This window comes from Saccopteryx leptura, chromosome 10 (genome assembly GCF_036850995.1).
Source record: "Saccopteryx leptura isolate mSacLep1 chromosome 10, mSacLep1_pri_phased_curated, whole genome shotgun sequence".
Taxonomy (NCBI): domain Eukaryota; kingdom Metazoa; phylum Chordata; class Mammalia; order Chiroptera; family Emballonuridae; genus Saccopteryx; species Saccopteryx leptura.
In genome coordinates, this window is record NC_089512.1 from 23,231,927 (window position 1) to 23,251,406 (window position 19,480).

The following is a 19,480-nucleotide window of genomic DNA, read 5'->3' on the forward strand; positions in this document are numbered from 1 at the left end:
TTGTTCTTATTATTATGGCATTTCACAATAGTATGTATTGGCATGAGGATTTTTTGTTTTGTTTTTTAATTTTCCTGGATTTTGATAAGTCTTTCCATCTAGAAATGTGTCCTTCACTTTTGGGGCATATTCTTGAATTATTTCTTTGAAAATGTACTAAATGTTCTCTTTCTAGAGTCCTATTAATTAGCTGTTGGATGTCTAAGACTTATTTTTTCTTTTTATTATGTTTTATTTTCTATTTTCTATCTCTGTATTTTAGCTCTGGGACTCTTCCTTAATTTTATCTTTTAACTCTTATATTGAGCTTTTTCATTTTTGCTATAATGTTATTATTTTTCCAAAAGATTTTTTTCATTTATTTTGTAATCTCTCACTTGATCTTAGGCAAAAGGCAAAGAAGAAATTTTTTTTTGTATTCTCTCTTAAATAACATCTCATTTGTGTTCCATAGATATCATCTAAAGGTATTAATAATGCTAATTTGAAGCTTTCTCCTTTCTGCATAGCCCTGTTTCCTCTAAGGGGCTTTCCCCCATGTGTTTTGTTTTCTGTATTCTTTCTGTTAGAGAGTTTTGTTGGGTGTTGATAGTCATTGATTTTTCCATTGAAGTTCAATAATGGGAGACTGTAAAGTTGACTGGAAGCTATAAATGTGTGTGATGACCTGCCTGGGCTCTGGGTTAGAGAACCCCTGAAATCAAAATATTTGGTCTTTTATTTATTTATTTATTTATTTTTTAAAGATTTTATTTATTCATTATAGAGAGGAGAGAGAGAGAGAGAGAGAGAAGGGGGGAGGAGCAGGAAGCATCAACTCCCATATGTGCCTTGACCAGGCAAGCCCAGGGTTTTGAACCGGCAACCTCAGCGTTTCCAGGTTGACGCTTTATCCACTGCGCCACCACAGGTCAGGCTATTTGGTCTTTTATACTAAGAAAGTTGGTGGATTTCTCAAGAAAAACAACACAGCAACAACAACAACAAAAACCCCTTCAATCTCCTGTCCAGAGGAGGGGTCAGGTCTGGTTGTCAATGTTCCTAGGCTAGAAGGTTACACAGGTGGATGGAGGATGTCTTAAAATACTGTAAATTACTTCACTTAATTATTATTATTTTTTGTCATGGACTCTGTCTGATCACCTGTCCCTGTTATTTCCCCAATAAAAAGACCCTATGTTTTACCTTCTCCAAAGAACAAAGTCCTTGACTGCTGCCCGGATAGTAAGGGGGCAGCTTGCCCAAGCACAGGGAGTGGGAGAGGCAATATCTAGGGCCCCAGCTACCTTTCAGACGTCCTTTAACCAGTCTTTAGATCAGGGGTCCCCAAACTTTTTACACAGGGTGCCAGTTCACTGTCCCTCAGACCGTTGGAGGGCCGGACTATAAAAAAAACTATGAACAAATCCCTATGCACACTGCACATATCTTATTTTAAAGTAAAAAAACAAAACGGGAACAAATACAATATTTAAAATAAAGAACAAGTAAATTTAAATCAACAAACTGACCAATATTTCAATGGGAACTATGCTCCTCTCACTGACCACCAATGAAAGAGGTTACCCTTCTGGAAGTGCGGTGGGAGCCGGATAAATGGCCTCAGGGGGCCGCATGTGGCCCGCGGGCCGTAGTTTGGGGACCCCTGATCTAGGGCTCCAGCTACCTTTCAGACGTCCTTTAATCAGTTTTTACATCAACATTCGCTTCACTTTCAGAGGGTTCTATCAATTCCTGAGCCTTTTGATGAATCTTAAGTTAGGATTCCCCACTGTTGTTTTAAGATTTAGCTTTCTTCGGTTTGCCAATTTGATTGCCACTTGCTTCTTTTTCTTCATGCCTCCAAAATTCTGTTTCTATAGTTTCCTTTCCTGCTCTGCTATTGTAGATTTGTGCCTTACAAAATTATTTTTATTGATGTTGCGGTCAGGTTTCAGGAGGAATGTATTCAATCCATCATCTTCATAGAGATGTCTTGAGGTTTTCATTACCTACACCATGTCTTGAGAGGTAAGAATTCACCCCCATTTTACAGACAAGAAAATGAGGTCTGAAATCACACAGTTACTGAAAAATTTATACCTATGCTCCCCAGAGTCTAAATCCATTGCTCTTTCCATTACCTCATTCTGCCTATCATACTTGAAATTTGAAAACAAAGCAAAGAGTTGGTCATGATATTTTGGTTACAATAGAACAGAGTATGGAATGGCAAGATGAGTATAAAACAAAACAAAAAAATTACTGAAGTCATTAAAACAGTAAAAATTTTATTTTACTCTGAAAACAGAAAATCATGTATCTCTAAAGAATATCCCTGAATAAAATTGAATCTAGGTTAACCAACTGAAAAAAATATACCACCAACTTCCTATCAAAGCATGTGTCCTTTTACCCCTGAGTTACTAAAGTTAATCACTCATTTCATTCTGAGAAACATAAAGCCACTTAAGTTAGTTCTCGGGAAGCTTACAAGAAACCAACTCATGAACATTCAGGGACAGGAAACCTGAAAGTCTTATGTTTGAAAATGATCAAATCTGAAACAAAGACACGTTAGGTCATCTGTTTGCTAGACAATTTAAAATCAGAAAAATTTAAAACTTGCAGTTATCATTATTATTATTTTTTTTGTGTGACAGAGACAGAGTCAGAGAGACAGATAAGGTCAGACAGACAGGAAGGGAGAGAGATGAGAAGCATCAATTCTTTGTTGCAGCATCTTAGTTGTTCATTGATTGCTTTCTCATATGTGCCTTGACCAGGGGGCTACAGCAGACTGAGTGACCCCTTGCTCGAGCCAGCAACCTTGGGCTCAAGCTAACAAGCCTTGCTCAAACCAGATGAGCCTGCCCTCAAGCTGGCGACCTTGGGGTCTCGAACCTGGGTCCTCTGCTTCCCAGTCCGATGCTCTATCCACTGTACCACCGCCTGGTCAGGCGAAACTTGCAGTTATTAAATGCTAACCAAGTGTTAGGGCTATGCAGTTCTGGTTTCTCTTCTAGAATATGTATACATATATGAATACATATTCAATAGAATATGTATACATATATATATAATTTTAGCTCACACAAAGGCTATTTATTAACAGAAGGCAATAATTTGAGAGTCCTATTTATAGACGGTGACCATGTTGCCCCCCCTTTCTGTGGGTGTTATCGTAGGGGATGCGGGTGACATCCTTGGTCCATCTAATCTTCATTCCCGAGTGGGCAAGGGTTCTGAGAATTGACTGGCACCTTGTCCAGGGACCTTGGTCCTGTTTCCTCCTGTGGCCCAGAGTTTGGTGTGGAAGGCAGCGATGCCCAGATCCTTACGCCTCTGGGCCACGTGGTGACATATGGAAAGAACTCATTCTGGTCAGTCTTCACCTTCATCCCTCTAATCACATGGCAGATGGTTTCTTTGCCAGAAAGATCAGTGACATGGATGAAAGTGTCACTGAAGGATGCAAAGATGTAGCAGACACCAGATACATCTTCTCCTTCAGCCACCTGAGGTCTAAGACTGATGACCTACCTGTTCTTTCTTCTTTCCTTTCCACTTGTGAGGTTCCATTTCTGCAGGTCTTCTCCAAGCTCAGCCACCGGGAAGCTCCTTTCTAGAACATTAACATGAAAACAGGTTTCAAAATATCTTCTTTTGGCCCTGGCCAGTTGGCTCAGTGGTAGAGCGTCGGCCTGGCATGCAGGAGTCCCAGGTTCGATTCCCGGCCAAGGCACACAGGAGAAGCGCCCATCTGCTTCTCCACCCTTCCCCCTCTCCTTCCTCTCTGTCTCTCTCTTCCCCTCCCGCAGCCAAGGCTCCATTGGAGCTAAGTTGGCCGGGGAGCTGAGGATGGCTCTATGGCCTCTGCCTCAGGTGCTAGAATGGCTCTGGTTGCAACAGAGCAACACTCCGGATGGGCAGAGCATCACCCCCTGGTGGGCATGCCGGGTAGATCCCGGTCGGGCACATGCGGGTGTCTGTCTGACTGCTTCCCCATTTCCAACTTCAGAAAAAAAAAAATCTTCTTTCTGTGTCATTGCTGGATGTATTTATTTATATAAATCTGGAATGATATGATTTTCTGCAAAAGTCAAGTCATATGCATGCATTCTAGCTCTAAAACTTGTTTTTGTAACCATGGAACAAATATTTCTTTACCTACTGTATTTTAAACAGCATTTTTTCTGGCTCTGAATGGTATACTCCCTTAACAAAGTCACTGATAGAGCCATGAGGGGTTTTGTGAATATACTAAATGAGTTTTCTGAAAATAGATTCTAATTCTCATCCATTTTCAGCAATGAGAGGTGTTTTAATGTTTATAAGATAGAATGTGTATAAGTCTCAAATTTTGAGACTTCCCCTCTTGGATGGCCTTAACCTGCACTGGTAAAGACATAGCAGTCTTTATCAATTGGTATTCCATCGTTGTCTAAGAACCAAGTTTAGACTAAATAACCTTTGGAGCAGCCTAGATTTGTTCTGGTTCTTGATTTCATCCACTTGGAAACCCCTTTCAGTTGTTTTTAAGTCTGGTTTTCTTCTGAGCTTGGCATTTCAGATTTGGTTCCAATCTGTGAATAAATCTAACCAAAGTAATGGGCTGCTTTGAGCATCATTTCTAACTGAAGAGACAGAAATTCCATCATGCTTCAGGTCATAAGTCTTACTGCCAGAAAGCTTCCCAAATGACAGCAATTACATATTTGTGATTTATTGGAGAGTTTGGGTGTCCCAGAATGATAAGAGTAGGAAAATGAACACTTTTAAGGCAAATGGTAAACTGACTCAGAGAGGCTCCTCCAAGCCTTTGACAGTACTTGCCCTCTTAGAAAGAGTGTGTGCATGTGATTTCTAGAATTAAAGAAACTATAATTATTGGTCTATCAGGTTCAATGTCGAACCTGTGGTCCCAAAATAAAATAGACAACATTGCTGCACTCAAGGCAGTTAAAGCTCCTAAACAATTTTCGGAGTCTTTGATCTGAGACATTTTTATGAGTAGGCACAGGGCTTCTGAATGCATCATACAATTGGACTAACGCCTGGAAAGTCACACCAGTGTGTTTGAACAAACTGTAGCCCACGAATACCATATTTTTTTTATATTGGAACATTCCTTTCCTCTTTTAAAGGGAACCAGCACTATCTTATCCCTTTTTCACATGCTTGAGTAGTTGACATACCACTTTCAAAAGTCTTTTCAAAACGTTACTGTTAATCCTTTTCCAAGGCTGGAAAAGAGTTAGTCAAGAAGGTAAATGCTGAATCTGAATTTAAATTACATAAATAATGCCAGCTTACGGAATCTTTTCTCTCTCTCACACACCCATGCACACAGACATATGAACACATACACACAATATATGTGATATGAATAATATTATTGATGGAGATAACATTGTCAAATGATCACACAGTAGACTATTTATTACATAGGTAATATATGAGTACATGTCTGTTACGCTTTAGTTGATCATATAGTGATATAAACTACATTGAGACAAAAGGACAAAATCAGATACAATTCAGTGAATCTGACAATTTCAAATGTTTCAGAATAACTGTGATTATTTTTTCATCAAACTTTTGAATATTTCCTAGATTTCTCAGACTCTGTTCTAGGCTTTGGGGACTATAAAGATGAAAAATATGAGATATCTGCTTTGTGTAGGAGACAGAAGTACAAACATAAATTACGGTTCATGAGACAAATGCTGCAGGAAATTTTTGAGCAATGTTCTAGGGGAGTGCTATAGAATGAATGTTTGTACCCCCACCCCCCCCCCGCCAAATTTATATGTTGAAATCTAATCTCCAATGTGATGGTGTTTAGAGGTGGGGCATTTGGCAGGTGATTAGATCATGGGTGTGGAGTCCTACCTAATAAATGGAATTAGTACCCTTACAAAAGAGACCCCACAGAACTCTCTTGTCACTTTCCTCAAATGAGAACATAACAAGAAGACAGTTATCTGTGAGCCAGACATCAAATTTGCTGATGCCTTGACCTTGGAGTTCCCAGTCTCTAGAATTGTGAGAAATAAATTCTGACTGCTTAGAAGTCACCCAGTTGATGTAATTCTGTTACAGCAACCCTAACTGACTAAAAAACAGGGAGCAAAAATATTAAGCAACTCTACTGTACGAGGGAGATTTCACAAAAGGGAAATATATCAGATGAGCCTGGAAGTATGGATATTATTCTCCTGGCTTACAAAAGGGTCAAATACATTTTTGAAAGAGGTGCTATATATAGCATGTCAACAGGGATTGACCAGATTTAATTTATGAGATGGGCAAAATATAGATCCACTGATTTTTATAAGCTGGGTGTTTGTATTTATGGAGATATTTTTGGAGTCATCTTAGACTCCTCTCTTTCTCACAAATGCAATACCCAAGCTATTGGCAAATGCTATAAGCAAAATCTATAGACTCTATATTCAAAACACATCCCAAATCGGCCTGACCAGGCACTGGTAATGCATTGGCTTGCGATGCTGAAGACCCAGGTTCAAAACCCCAAGGTTGCTGGCTTGAGTGTGGGCTCACCTGGCTTATGCATGGGTTCACCCAGCATGAACGTGGGCTCACCAGCTTGAGCATGGGATCATGGACATGACCCTGTGGTTGCTGGCTTGAATCCCAAGGTCACTGGCTTGAGCAAGGGGTCACTCGCTTTGCTGGAACCCCAAGGTCAAGGCACATATGAGAAAGCAGTCAATGAACAACTAAGGTGCCACAATGAAGAATTGATATGTCTGTCTGTCTCTCTCTCTTGCTAACACATTGCGAGCCAGACCACTTCTCCCCATCTCCATGGCTACTAGCCAGGTTCAAGTCACCATCATGGTCTTGCCAGGACTAATACAAAAACATCTTAGTTGGTTGTGTTGATTTTCTGTTGCCATGTAACAAGTTACTATAAATTCAGTGGCTTAAATCTACACACATTTCTTATCCCAGAGTTTCTATGAGTCAGGAGTCTGGAAGTGGCTTAATTGGATACTATACTTAGGATCTGATCTTCTATAATCTAGATGTTAACAGAGTGAATTCTCATTTGGTGGTTTGACTAAGGAAGAATCCACCTCCAAGTTCACTCAAACTGTTGGCAAAATCCAATACCTTGTGGTTATTAGAACGGGGGGACTTGCTTCTAATTGGCTCTTGGCTGGAGATGCCCCTTGGTCTTGGATGTCTCTTATAGTTCTTGGACATGTGACCCTTTCCACAGGCCATAAGTGATTTGCTTCTACAACATAGTCAGGAGACAGACAAATACCATCTGATTTTACTTATCTGTGGAATCTAAGAGGCAAAATAAACAAACAAATGAAATTGAAACAGACTCATGGACACAGAGAACAGATGTGGTTGCTGGGGTCGGAGTGGGGAACTGGGTAAAAGGGGTAAAGGGATTAAGATGTACAAATTGGCATTTACAAAATAGTCACAAGGATGTTGAATACAGCATAAGGAGTATAGTTAATAATATTGCAATAACCATGTATGGTGCCAAGCGATTATTGGAAATATTGGGAGTAGGGTGAGAACTGGTATATGATTGTCTAACCACTATATGGTACACCTACCACCAACACAAAATAATATTGAAAGTAAACTAGAATTAAAAATACACATTTTAGCCTCTAAAAACAAAAGAATCAGGAGAATTTCTCATATTCCAGTCTGCTAAGATGAAGCCTTATGTAATGTAACATATTCACAAGAGTGACATGCTATCGTCTTTGCCATATTCTGTTCATTAGAAGCAAGTCACAGGATCGGCCTGTATTCCGGGGAGAGTACTATACAAGGGCATGACTCATTAGAGCTCAATGTAAGGTGTGTCCACCACATTAGTCTTCCAACTTCCACTCATGCCCTCCTACAGTTTATTTCCATATAGTAGCCAGAGTAATCCTTTCAAAATGTAAAACTAACAATGTCAATGTCAATCTCTTGCTCACACACCTCATAGAATAAGGCCTGTAATGTCATGCATATACAATCACTGACTACCTCATTTGCTTTCTTTTTCTTCTTTTTTCTTCTTTTCCAAGTGAGAGGAGGGTAGATAAAGAGACAGACTCCCACATGTGCCCTAACCAGGATACCAGGATCCACCTAGCAATACTTTGGGGCCATGCTCGCAACCAAGCCATTTTTAGCACCTGAGGTAGAGTCTCCATGGAGCCATCCTCAGTGCCTGCGGCAATGTTCTCGAACTAGTGGAGCAATGGCTACAGAAGGGGAAAGGGGGAAGGGGAGGAGAACCAGATAGGTTCTTCTCCTGTGTGCCCTGACCACGAATCGAACCCAGATCATCCACATGCTGGGCTCATGCTCTACCACTGAGCCAACAAGCCAGGGCTCTTGCTTTATTTTTCAACCATCTTCCCGCATCCTCATGCTTATTCCTCTTAACCCACATGGGAATCTTTGCTTCTCCTCAGCCATGTCAATCACACTTCTGCCCGAGGTTCTTTGTATTAGCTATTTTCTCTACCTCAAACACATCGCCAGCAGATCTTTTATTTATTTATTTGTTTGTTTATTTATTTTTTTATTTGGTCAGAGGAAGGGAGATAGAGAAACAGACTCCCACATGTGCCCTGATCAGGATCCACCCAGCAACCCCCATCTGGGGCCAGCACTCATACCAACCAATCAGTGCCCGGGGCCAATGCTCAAACCAATTGAACCACTGACTGTGGGAGAGGAAGAGAGAGAAGGAGGTGACAGAGGGGAAGAGAAAAAGATGGTCACTTCTCCTGTGTGCCCGGACCGGGGATCGAACCCCGGACATCCCCACACTGAGCTGATGCCCTATCCACAACAGCCGCCCCCAGCAGATCTTTATCACTCGAAGCCCCTCTTCAGTAAGGTGTCTGCACTTCCTCGGGGTGCGCTTCTCAGAAACCCCAATCTAAGAGAGTCCCTCCACCCTACATCTCTACATCATTCCCCTGCTTTATTTTCTTCCTGTCCCTTATCTCTCTATATTTTTAAAATATAGCTTTTCACTTATTGTCTCTCTCGCTAGAACTCAGACTTCATGAGCACAGAATCTTTCTCATTCCCTGTTGTTTTCCCAGTGCCTAAATCATTGACAAGCATAAAGTTGGCATTAACTATCTTGTGTGTAAAGAAATAATGAAGGAATTTAAGACAAAATAAAACTTTTCAAAATATTTTGTCACTGATTCTAAGTTGAATTTTCAAGTAAGCAGTGACCAACCCTAAACCATATTATGAAATCTTCCTCATGATTTGATTTGATTGGAATAGTAAAGAACAATCAAAGTCTCAAATAAAATGAAAGGTCACCTGGGTAACAACAAAGTAATTGATAGCTCTTTGTTGTCAAATGATAAAATTACTTATAGTGGAAAAACCTTATGTAAACACAACGAAGACAGTAATGGAGTAAGAAAAAAAAAAAAGACAAAAAGACTTGTAGAAAACAAATAGGAAAATGGCAAATGTAAATCCTAGTTTAGGCCTGACCTGTGGTGGCACAGTGGACAAAGCATCGAGCTGGAATGCTGTGGTCGCCTGTTGGAAACTGTGGGCTTGCCTGGTCAAGGCACAAATGAGGAGTAACTACTAAAAGTTGATGTTTCCCACTCCCCCCTTCTCTCTCTTCTCATCACTCTAAAATCAATAAATAAAATCTTTTCTTAAAAAAATGCTTAAAGAGAAATTTATAGTTCTAAATGCCTATATTAAAAGAGTAAAGCTCTCAGATCCATAATCTATCCTTCTGACTTATAAAACTAGAAACAGAAGACTGAAACGAAACCCACAGCTAGCAGAAAGAAGCAAATAATAAGAATTACAGCAGAAGTAAAAGAAAGTAGAAGAATAAAAGAGAAAATTAAAACCCCCCAAAGTTTGGTTCTTTGAAAACATCAACAAGATTGACAAAATTTAGCTGGACTAAGTAAAAAAAAAAAAAAAAAAAAAAAAGTAGACTCAGAGTACTAAAACGAAGAATGCAAGAGGGAGTATTACCATCCACCTTATAGAAATAAAAAGGATATAAGGGAATACTATGAAATATTATATGCCAACAAATTAGATAACCCATATGAAATGGACAAATCTGTAGAGTGCCAAGAAAATTCAGCAAATGGTGCCAGGTGAACTGGTATCCACATGAAAAAGAATGAATTTGGTCACCTACCTCATACCATTTACAAAAATTAACTCAAAACAGATCAAAGACCTCAATGTAAGAACTAAATCTATAGAACTCTTAAAGGAAGCAGAGTTAAAAGTCTTCACAACCTTGAATTAGGTAACAGTTTCTTAGCTATGGCACATAAAGCATAATTCACTAAAGAAAACATAGATAAAGTGAACTTTGTAAAAATTAAAAACTTTTATGCAATCAAGAAAGTAAAAAGATAGTTCACAGAATGATAGAAAATATTTGCAAATTATATATCTGGTAAAGGTCTGGTATCCAGATGAACACTTATAATTCAATAATAAAAGACAACTCTTTAAAAGATGGTCTAAGGTTTTAATGAGATATTTTTCCATTAAACATATACAAATGACCAACAAGGGCATGAAAAAAATGTTCAGCATTATTAGTCATTAGAAAAATACAAATCAAATCCTCAAGGAGAAGTACTTCATACTCACTAGGATGGCTAAAATCAAAAAGTGCGCCAGACTGGGATGCAGAGCACCCAGGTTCGAAACCTCGAGGTCACCAGCTTGAGTGCAGACTCACCAGCTTGAGCACAGGATCACTGGCTTGAGCATGAGATCATAGACATGACCCCATGGTGGCTGGCTTGAAGCCCAAGGTCGCTGGCTTGAGCAAGGGGTCACTTGATCTGATGTAGCCACCCCCCCCCACCCTTGGTCAAGGCAGATATGAGAAAGCAATCAATGAACAACTAAAGGTGCCGCAATGAAGAATTGATGTTTCTCATCTTTCTCCCTTTCTGTTTGTCTGTCCCTATCTGTCTTTCTCTCTGTCCCTATCACATACACACACAAAAAGTTAAACAATGACAAATGTTGCTGAGGTTGTAGAGAATGTGGAACACTCATAGGTTGCTGGTGTGAATAGAATGGTGAAGCCACTTGGGAAAACAGTCTGGTAATTCCTCAAAAGGTTAAACACAGAGCTACCATACCACCCAGCAATTCTTCTCTGAGACATTCATACACTCAAGAAAATTGAAAAAATACTCACACAAAAATGTGTACAGGAATGTTCAAAGCAACAATATTCACAGTAGATAAACTGTTCAGCGTGACCAGGTGGTGGCACAGTGGATAGAGTGTTGGACTGGGATGCTAGGACCCAGGTTTGAGACCCCGAGGTCGCCAGCTTGAGGGTGGGCTCATCTGGTTTGAGCAAAGCTCACCAGCTTGGACCCAAGGTTGCTGGCTCGAGCAAGGCGTTACTCGGTCTGCTGAAGGCCCATGGTCAAGGCACATATGGGAGGGCAATCGATGAACAACTAAGGTGTTGCAAGAAAAGACTGATGATTGGTGCTTCTTATCTCTCTCTGTTCCTGTCTGTCTGTCCCTATCTATCCCTCTCTCTAACTTTCTCTCTATCTCTGTAAAAAAAAAAAAAAAAGAAGAGAAACTGTTCAATTGTCTACCAACTGATAAATGGATAAAGAAAATGTGACATGTCCACACAATGTAATATTATTGAGCTGTAAAAAGCAATGAAGTATTATATGTGCCATAACTTGGGTGAATCTTAAAGCATGCCAAGCAAAATAAGTCTGCGTGCTGTCAGTCTCCATCTACATGAAATTTTCAGATGTGCAAATCGATAGGAACATAAAGGCGAGTTTTGGTTCCCAAAGGCAGTTAGGAGAAGGGAATGGGGAGTTATTGCTAATGTGGATGCAGTTTCTTTTAAGGGTAATAAAAATATTCTTGAATTAAGTAGTGCTTTTGATGGCATAATTTTGTGAACATTAACAAAAACCCTGAACTGTACACGTTAAAAATGTGAACGTGATGGTGTGCAAATTATATGTCAATTTTCAAAAAAAAAAAAAAATCTATGAAATACATCACTTAAGTGAGAGTATCTTTCTGACTGGAGATACATGACTCTTTTTTTTTCCTTTTTTGAGACCTGGCTCTTCATAAAACTTGCAGCAAGCTAGGAAACCTCCACCCAGAGCTAGAGCCACCTTGAACTTGATCTCATCCGACCTTAGCATTGCTCTGCTTATAAGGGCTACCATCCAGGAGAAAGCCTTTTCCCCAATTCCCTTCCCTGTTCGGTAGGTTCTGTTCTTTGGTTTGTTCAGATGTCCCCTACTCCTCTGAAGAAACCATCTGCTATTATTATTATTTTTTTTTTTTTCATTTTTCCGAAGCTGGAAACGGGAGGCAGTCAGACAGACTCCCGCATGCGCCCGACCGGGATCCACCCGGCATGCCCACCAGGGGGCGATGCTCTGCCCATCTGGGGCGTCGCTCTGTTACGACCAGAGCCACTCTAGTGCCTGAGGCAGAGGCCAAGGAGCCATCCCCAGTGCCCGGGCCATCTTTGCTCCAATGGAGCCTCAGCTGCAGGAGGGAAAGCCATCTGCTATTATTTTCCCTCAGCTTTTCTTTCTCCCTCTCTCCCCTGCTTTTCTTCCTTACATCCTTCCTTCCCTTGTCATTCATGTTTTCCTTTCCCTTTTCATGTCTACTCACCACTCTGATTCTCCACCCCTTGCCCCCGCCTCTCCCTTCTTCTTTCCTATTTGTCCCTTTCTTAGCTGACCACAATATGGAAATAAAGTCTATTCTGAAGTATATATTTTTGTAAGCATTCGGTACTTTTCCACTTTCTTTGATTAGGTAGAAAAGGAAGTAATTTTGATGCTTAATATGTCTTTCAGGAAAAACAACTCTAAATTAATTACCAGGTTGGTTTTGCTCCAGGGGGTGAACCAGCAATTAAAAAAAAAAAAGATTATCCACCCATGCAATATGACGAACATTATAAAGTGATTTGTAAATATGAGCAGACACTACTGGTAAACACTGATACTATCTAGTGTGGTGGTGTTCACTGACAGGTCTTAATTATTGTTCGGCTCTTCTGTGTGTAGACACGCCTGAGTTAACCATTTAGGCTACAAAGCAAAAGCCTCCTACACAGACGGTTTCATTTGGCTCATATAAACCTGATCACATTTTCCCTCAGGAATGTCCTTTTGAACTTAAAAAAAAACACACAGCGTGGGTTGTAAGCTCTCCCTGTGAAGCCATCTTCAGAATGACCAATTATTCTCTGTCACTCATCTGGAAGAGTAAGTACAAAAAAAAAAAAAAATGCCATTAGCCACCGAGTTGTCATCTTCAAATAAAATTTTCATCTCTGGTTTGAATGTGGAAATGAAAGGTTCACTGTTTTTTTTTTTTTTTTTCTTTTTTCTGAAGTGAGAAGCAGGGAGGCAGAGAGACAGACTCCCGCATGCGCCAGATCAGGATCCACCTGGCGAGCCCACCAGGGGGCGATGCTCTGCCCATCTGGAGCATTGCTCCATTGCAACCAGAGCCATTCTAGCACCTGAGGTGGAGGCCATGGATCCATCCTCAGTGCCCGGGCCAACTTTGCTCCAATGAAGCCTTGGCTGAGGGAAGGGAAGAGTTACAGAGAAAGGAGAGGGGGAAGGGTGGAGAAGCAGATGGACTCTTCTCCTGTGTGCCCTGATCAAAAATCGAACCCGCGACTTCCACACACCGGGCCAACGCTCTACCACAGAACCAACCGTCCAGGGCCTCACTGTCCTCTTGTACGAACTGGTCAAATGAAGTGATTTTTTTTCCCCCTTAACTGTCATATTATATATACTGCTCACAAAAATTAGGGGATATTTCTAAATAAATATGAAGCAATACAAAAAAGAAACATTTGATTTTATTTCTATTAAACAAGAACATCAGAAAAGCAAACGACAAGTCAAAGAAAGTTGTTCAATTATGCAAATGAGATGTAAACCCAACTTTTACTTCATTGGTGAAAATGTACTATACAAACGGCTGCAAGTACTGGAGTATCTGCACGTTCCCTGATCCCCTAATTTTTGTGAGCAGTGTAGTTTATTCCCTTGGTTGACAAAATGTTACAGAAAGCAAACTGGTTAAGTTTCACAGGACTTCGTGATTGAAATTCTAGTGCCCAGGGTGGTGGTGTCAGAGTGATGAGGCATCTGGATAATGATCTCAGAAACCTTTCCAAACAATGTGACTGTTTCATTAGAAGGGGGAAGGGGGAAGGGGGAAAAGGCCAACTTAACTCTTCAGTCAATTCCTAAGAGGCCCTCTGTCCTGTCTTGGAGAGGCAAAGAGCTTTGCTGTGGGGCCTCCTTTGGTGAATTGGTTCAATGATTACTGAATAATTAGACTTATTTTTAGATATTATATTTTAGGACCACTGTGGAGACTTGAAGAAGGTGAATTCCCATTTGACTGGGTCTAGCAGTCAGCCAACTGTCTGTCACCTTTAAGATCCCTCTAGTATGGTTAGAGAAGCTTGGTATTTGCTTGTTACCTTAAGCTGCACAAAGGCTCTGTGTCTGGGTCTCCTAGCTTTTTAGCAAAAATGAATTTTCTTTTCTTCCCGGGCGCACAGCTAGACTACATTTCCCAGCCTCCCTTGCAGTTAGTTGTGGCCACGACTAGATTCTAACCAATGGAACATGGGTGGAAGTGATTTATGCCATTTCTGAGCCAAGCCTTTTACAAAATAGGTATGTCTTATCCTTGTTTTCTTTCTTTCTTTCCTGGTTAGATGCTGGTGAAAATGAGGCTTCAGGGAAGGGGGAGTTACGTGAACAAACATAATGTAACACAAAGAGGCTTGCGTATGCTGAAGAGACTTCCACCACCCAGAAATAACTTATGTGCTCAAGAAATAAACCTTTTTTGTTTGTTTTTTATTTATTTTCCAAGTGAGAGGAGGAGAGATAGAGAGACAGACTCCTGCATGTGCCCCAACTGGGATCCACCTGGCAATCCCCCTCTAGGGCCAATGCTCTACCCATCTGGTCCCATTCTCGCAATCACAACCAAGCTACATATTTTTAGTGCCTGAGTTGAAGGCTCCACAGAACCATCCTCAGCACCTGGGGTGATGTGGTCGAACCAATTGAGCCATAGTTGCGAGAGGGGAAGTGAGAGAGAGAGAAAGAAGGGGGGAAGGGAGGGGTGGAGAAGCAGATGGTCATTTCTCCTGTGTGTCCTGACTGGGAATCAAACCTAGGACATCCACATGCCAGGCCAACACTCTACCACTGAGCAAACTGGCCAGGGCTATATGAGGCATCTTATTTATGAAGTCTTTTCTCTGGACAGTTCTTGGTGATTTTGACTTTATAATACATGGTAATGATAGTAACTTAGCAAAGTTCAAGGAAAAAAAAAACTGACCCAGGGTGACTACTTGATGAAATTGATAAGCTAATTTCTGCAGTTAAAAGAAACAATTTACTTATTTATTTATTTTTGTATTTTTCTGAAGTGAGAAGCAGGGAGGCAGAGAGACAGACTCCCGCATGCGCCCAACCGGGATCCACCTGGCATGCCCACTACAGAGAGATGCTCTGCCCATCTGGGGCGTTGCTCTGTTGCAACCAGAGCCATTCTAGCGCCTGAGGTGGAGGCCATGGAGCCATCCTCAGCACCTGGGGCCAACTTTGCTCCAATGGAGCCTTGGCTGCAGGAGGGAAAGAGAGAGATAAAAAGAAAGGAGAGGGGGAGGGGTGGAGAAGCAGATGGGTGCTTCTCCTGTGTGCCCTGGCCGGGAATCAAACCCAGGACATCCACACGCTGGGCCGACGCTCTACCACTGAGCCAACCAGCCAGGACTTATTTTAAATTGTTTTATTTACCTGGATATAGATTAAAATGTAAACATTTTAATTTTTTGGTAAACTTTTTCTATTAAAAACAAACAATTGTTTACAAATGAAAACACACCACCTCTGAAGCACCGAATCATGAAACAGGTAGAAATCCTATTTCATTGTAAGAAAGCTGAGTCAAAGATGCAGGAACTATCTGTCGCTCTGCTTCCATCTATCAGGTGCTGTTACACCTGTTTTCTATTCAACCAAATCTAGGCACTGTATTTTTCCACACATTTTTAGTAGTAGAATATACAAATATATATGGGCACCTTCCAATTTTTTTTTTTTTTTTTTTTGTATTTTTCTGAAGCTGGAAACGGGAGAGACAGTCAGACAGACTCCCGCATGCGCCCGACCGGGATCCACCCGGCACGCCCACCAGGGGCGACGCTCTGCCCACCAGGGGGCGATGCTCTGCCCCTCTGGGGCGTCACTCTGCCACGACCAGAGCCACTCTAGCGCCTGGGGCAGAGGCCAAGAAGCCATCCCCAGCACCCGGGCCATCTTTGCTCCAATGGAGCCTCGGCTGCGGGAGGGGAAGAGAGAGACAGAGAGAAGGAGGGGATGGGGGTGGAGAAGCAAATGGGCGCTTCTCCTATGTGCCCTGGCCGGGAATTGAACCCGGGTCCCCCGCACACCAGGCCGACGCTCTACCGCTGAGCCAACTGGCCAGGGCCTACCTTCCAAATTTTTATGACATCATTTTACATATTCAAGACCGAGTACCCAGATGACAGTATATTTAAATGAGCACATTTTTATCCCTCTTGAACATCCACTTTTACCCGAAATGTCATAGGTCAGATTCCTGGCAAACAGACTCTGAGATTTCTGCACGGATGTTTGATGAGAAGGTGCTCTCAGGAACACTCCTTGTGGAGAGTAAGAAAAGCAGACGGGGCAAAGGAAGCAGGGGAAACATGATGTCATTGCTCAGAAGCCTCATCTGATCCCACAGGGAGCTTTGGAGCTGGGAATCTCCTTCAGAGTTGTTCCAAACGGACACTAACGGTCTGAGCCTTTTTGGATGCTGGCTGTCCCCCGGGGAGAAGTATAATGTTGGGCAAGGTAGCTTCCCCTAGCTGAGGACAATTGCTAAAAGAAATTTGAGTTGTAAGCCCTCAGCAGCCAATGTCTCTCAGCTCGGAGGGTTGAGTTTCTTGATTTGAGGGGGATCTGTTGGGCACAGAGCATCCACCATATGCAAATTATGTGGGATTGTATCATTTTGTCATAAAAAGAACAATGACAGGATAGAAATAAACAGAGGGAGAAATATGAGTAAAAAAAAAGAAGAAAACTAATAAACCAGTATTTGGGGTAAATGGGAAAACAAAGAGCAGTGAAAAAGAGTTAAATAAATTAAAAAACAAACAAACAGTAACCCCTGTGGACCAGCCATTGACTATGATTTCACAACACAGCACATTTCAGTTGAATATAGGCATTGGAAGGGCAAGGCCACTCGTACATCGCAGGTGGAAAACACCTGTGAATCATGATTGAGAGGCTTGTGCCACGACCTTCAAAGCACATGAGAATGATGGGAAATGCATTCTGTTAAACTGTTTACTAGCAGAGGTCATTCAGTCAGAAGAACACTTTCAGAACCCAAAGAAGCAAGTTTGATAAATATTGAGGCTGTGTGTGAAGGACTTGATCTATATGACTTGTCAACTTTTAATCATCTTATGGGTGACTTTAAAAAGTTCTATATATTTGGCTTTGGAATCCATTATAAGAATTTTGGGAGGAGCCTGCTGACTCTCCTGGTTGAGGGTTTCCCCATAAGCTGACCCCGCGACAAAGATCTAAAAGCTCGTAGTTTATTTTGGAGTGGCGGGAAATAGTTACAGGGACTGGGAATGCATCTAATTCAAGGTATGTTAGAAGCTTAACCCCTCCGTGAAACATGAAACAGACACATTAGGATGATCTTCACTGAGGGGCAAGGAAGCTGGGCTATGAATCACCAGTGCTTACGGGTCATGGGTGACAGCTGCTCCTAAACTTCAGGCCTGCTTTGAGCACAGGCAGAGCAGCCTCCCTGGGCTTAAGGAAATAGCCTCGGGGACAGAGAGGCAGATACTGACCTTTGGAAGCCTGAAAATAAAGCATGAGGAATATGTGCAGGGACCTGTCAGTGTGGCCTCTGCTATATTGACAGCCCTAAATATATTTTCCTTTTGATAAACCAACTCAAGTTGGTTTTCATCTTTAAGAATGAGCCTAGCTGTGGCCAGGAGAGAGACAACCCAGACATGGGCTGAGAAGCAAGAAGAAACCATCCTGAGAGTGAATGTTTGGATGTGGGCTGGGTACACAGGAGCAAAACTGAGAGGTGAAAGTAGCTTAGGCCCTGGTGGGTTGGCTCAGTGGCTAGAGCATTGCCTGGTGTATGAATGTCCTGGGTTCAATTCCCGGTCAGGGCACACAGGAGAAGCGACCATCTGCTTCTCTCCCCTTCTCTTTCTCTTCTTGTCCCGTAGCCAGTGGCTCGATTGGTTCTAGTGTTGGCTCCAGTGCTGAGGATAGCTCAGTGGTCTGAGTGTCAGTCTCAGGCACTGAAAATAGCTCGGCTGATTTGAGCATCAGCCCAGGATAGGGGTTGCTGGGTGGATCCCGGTTGGGGTGCATGCATGAGTCTGTCTCTTATCTCCCCTCCTTTCACTTAAAAAAGGAAGGAAGGAAAGAGGGAAGGAAGGAAGGAAGGAAGGAAGGAAGGAAGGAAGGAAGGAAGGAAGGAAGGAAGGAAGGAAGGAAAAAAGAAGGATGGATATAGGAAGGATGGAAGGAAGAAAGTAGCTTAACCACTCACTGCTGTAGGAAAAGTCCCGTGAAAGGGGGCCCACGGGGGCGGTTTCCTCCATTCATGCTTTCAGACCATAAGAGTCCCGAGCTGGGAAATAGTAACAGAGTGGAAAGTTTTCAGGTGGCAGTTACCTTGGTCCAGTGCCAGGTGTATTACTCACGGCTCACCAAGCTCCAGCTGGTATTTACCACCCAACAAAAGGGGAAAGAAAAGAGAAACGTTCTCTGCTGGTTTTCACGTCACAGGGTGTGGAAGGCATGAAAGATGAGCTGGCATGATGGGGCAGACTGAGCCAACCTTCCCATGGTCTTTCTTCCTTTGTATCGCAGGCTGTCCATTATCCCTATCGCTTTAAGGGAACGTAAGAATCCAACGTGGCTCGACCCTTTGACTAAATTTTGTTTATTAACCTCCTATCTGAGGAAATAACATTTAATCGGCTCACTTCCTGATGGGTTTGTTTCTTGCCCTTGACTCAGATTACTGCCTTGTGACCAGGGACAGCTCTCCTCTCCCCTCCCACAGAGAGCTGAAGAGTTGCGGTCAAGACCAGAACAAGGAATGTCCTGACCCTGAATATCCCCTTCTGGTTTTACTAAGAAAATTCCCCCTCAAAAAATTAACCTGGAAAAATACCAGCCAGGATCATATTACCAAAGAGGAAGATGTTGAACTAATTTATTTACTTAACAAATCTTCATGTACAATGTTACAAAGTGCTGAGAGGGAGGCAAGGTATGAGCGTTCCTAGTCCTTATGGAACTTATTG

The 19,480-nt window shown here is 41.9% G+C and overlaps 1 pseudogene; it reads right to left on the minus strand.

Annotated features, from left to right (window-relative positions):
- Positions 1-3,118: 3,118 nt before the first annotated feature.
- Positions 3,119-18,934, minus strand: LOC136382272 (small ribosomal subunit protein uS11 pseudogene; annotated as a pseudogene).
- Between the last annotated feature and the right edge of the window lie 546 nt (positions 18,935-19,480).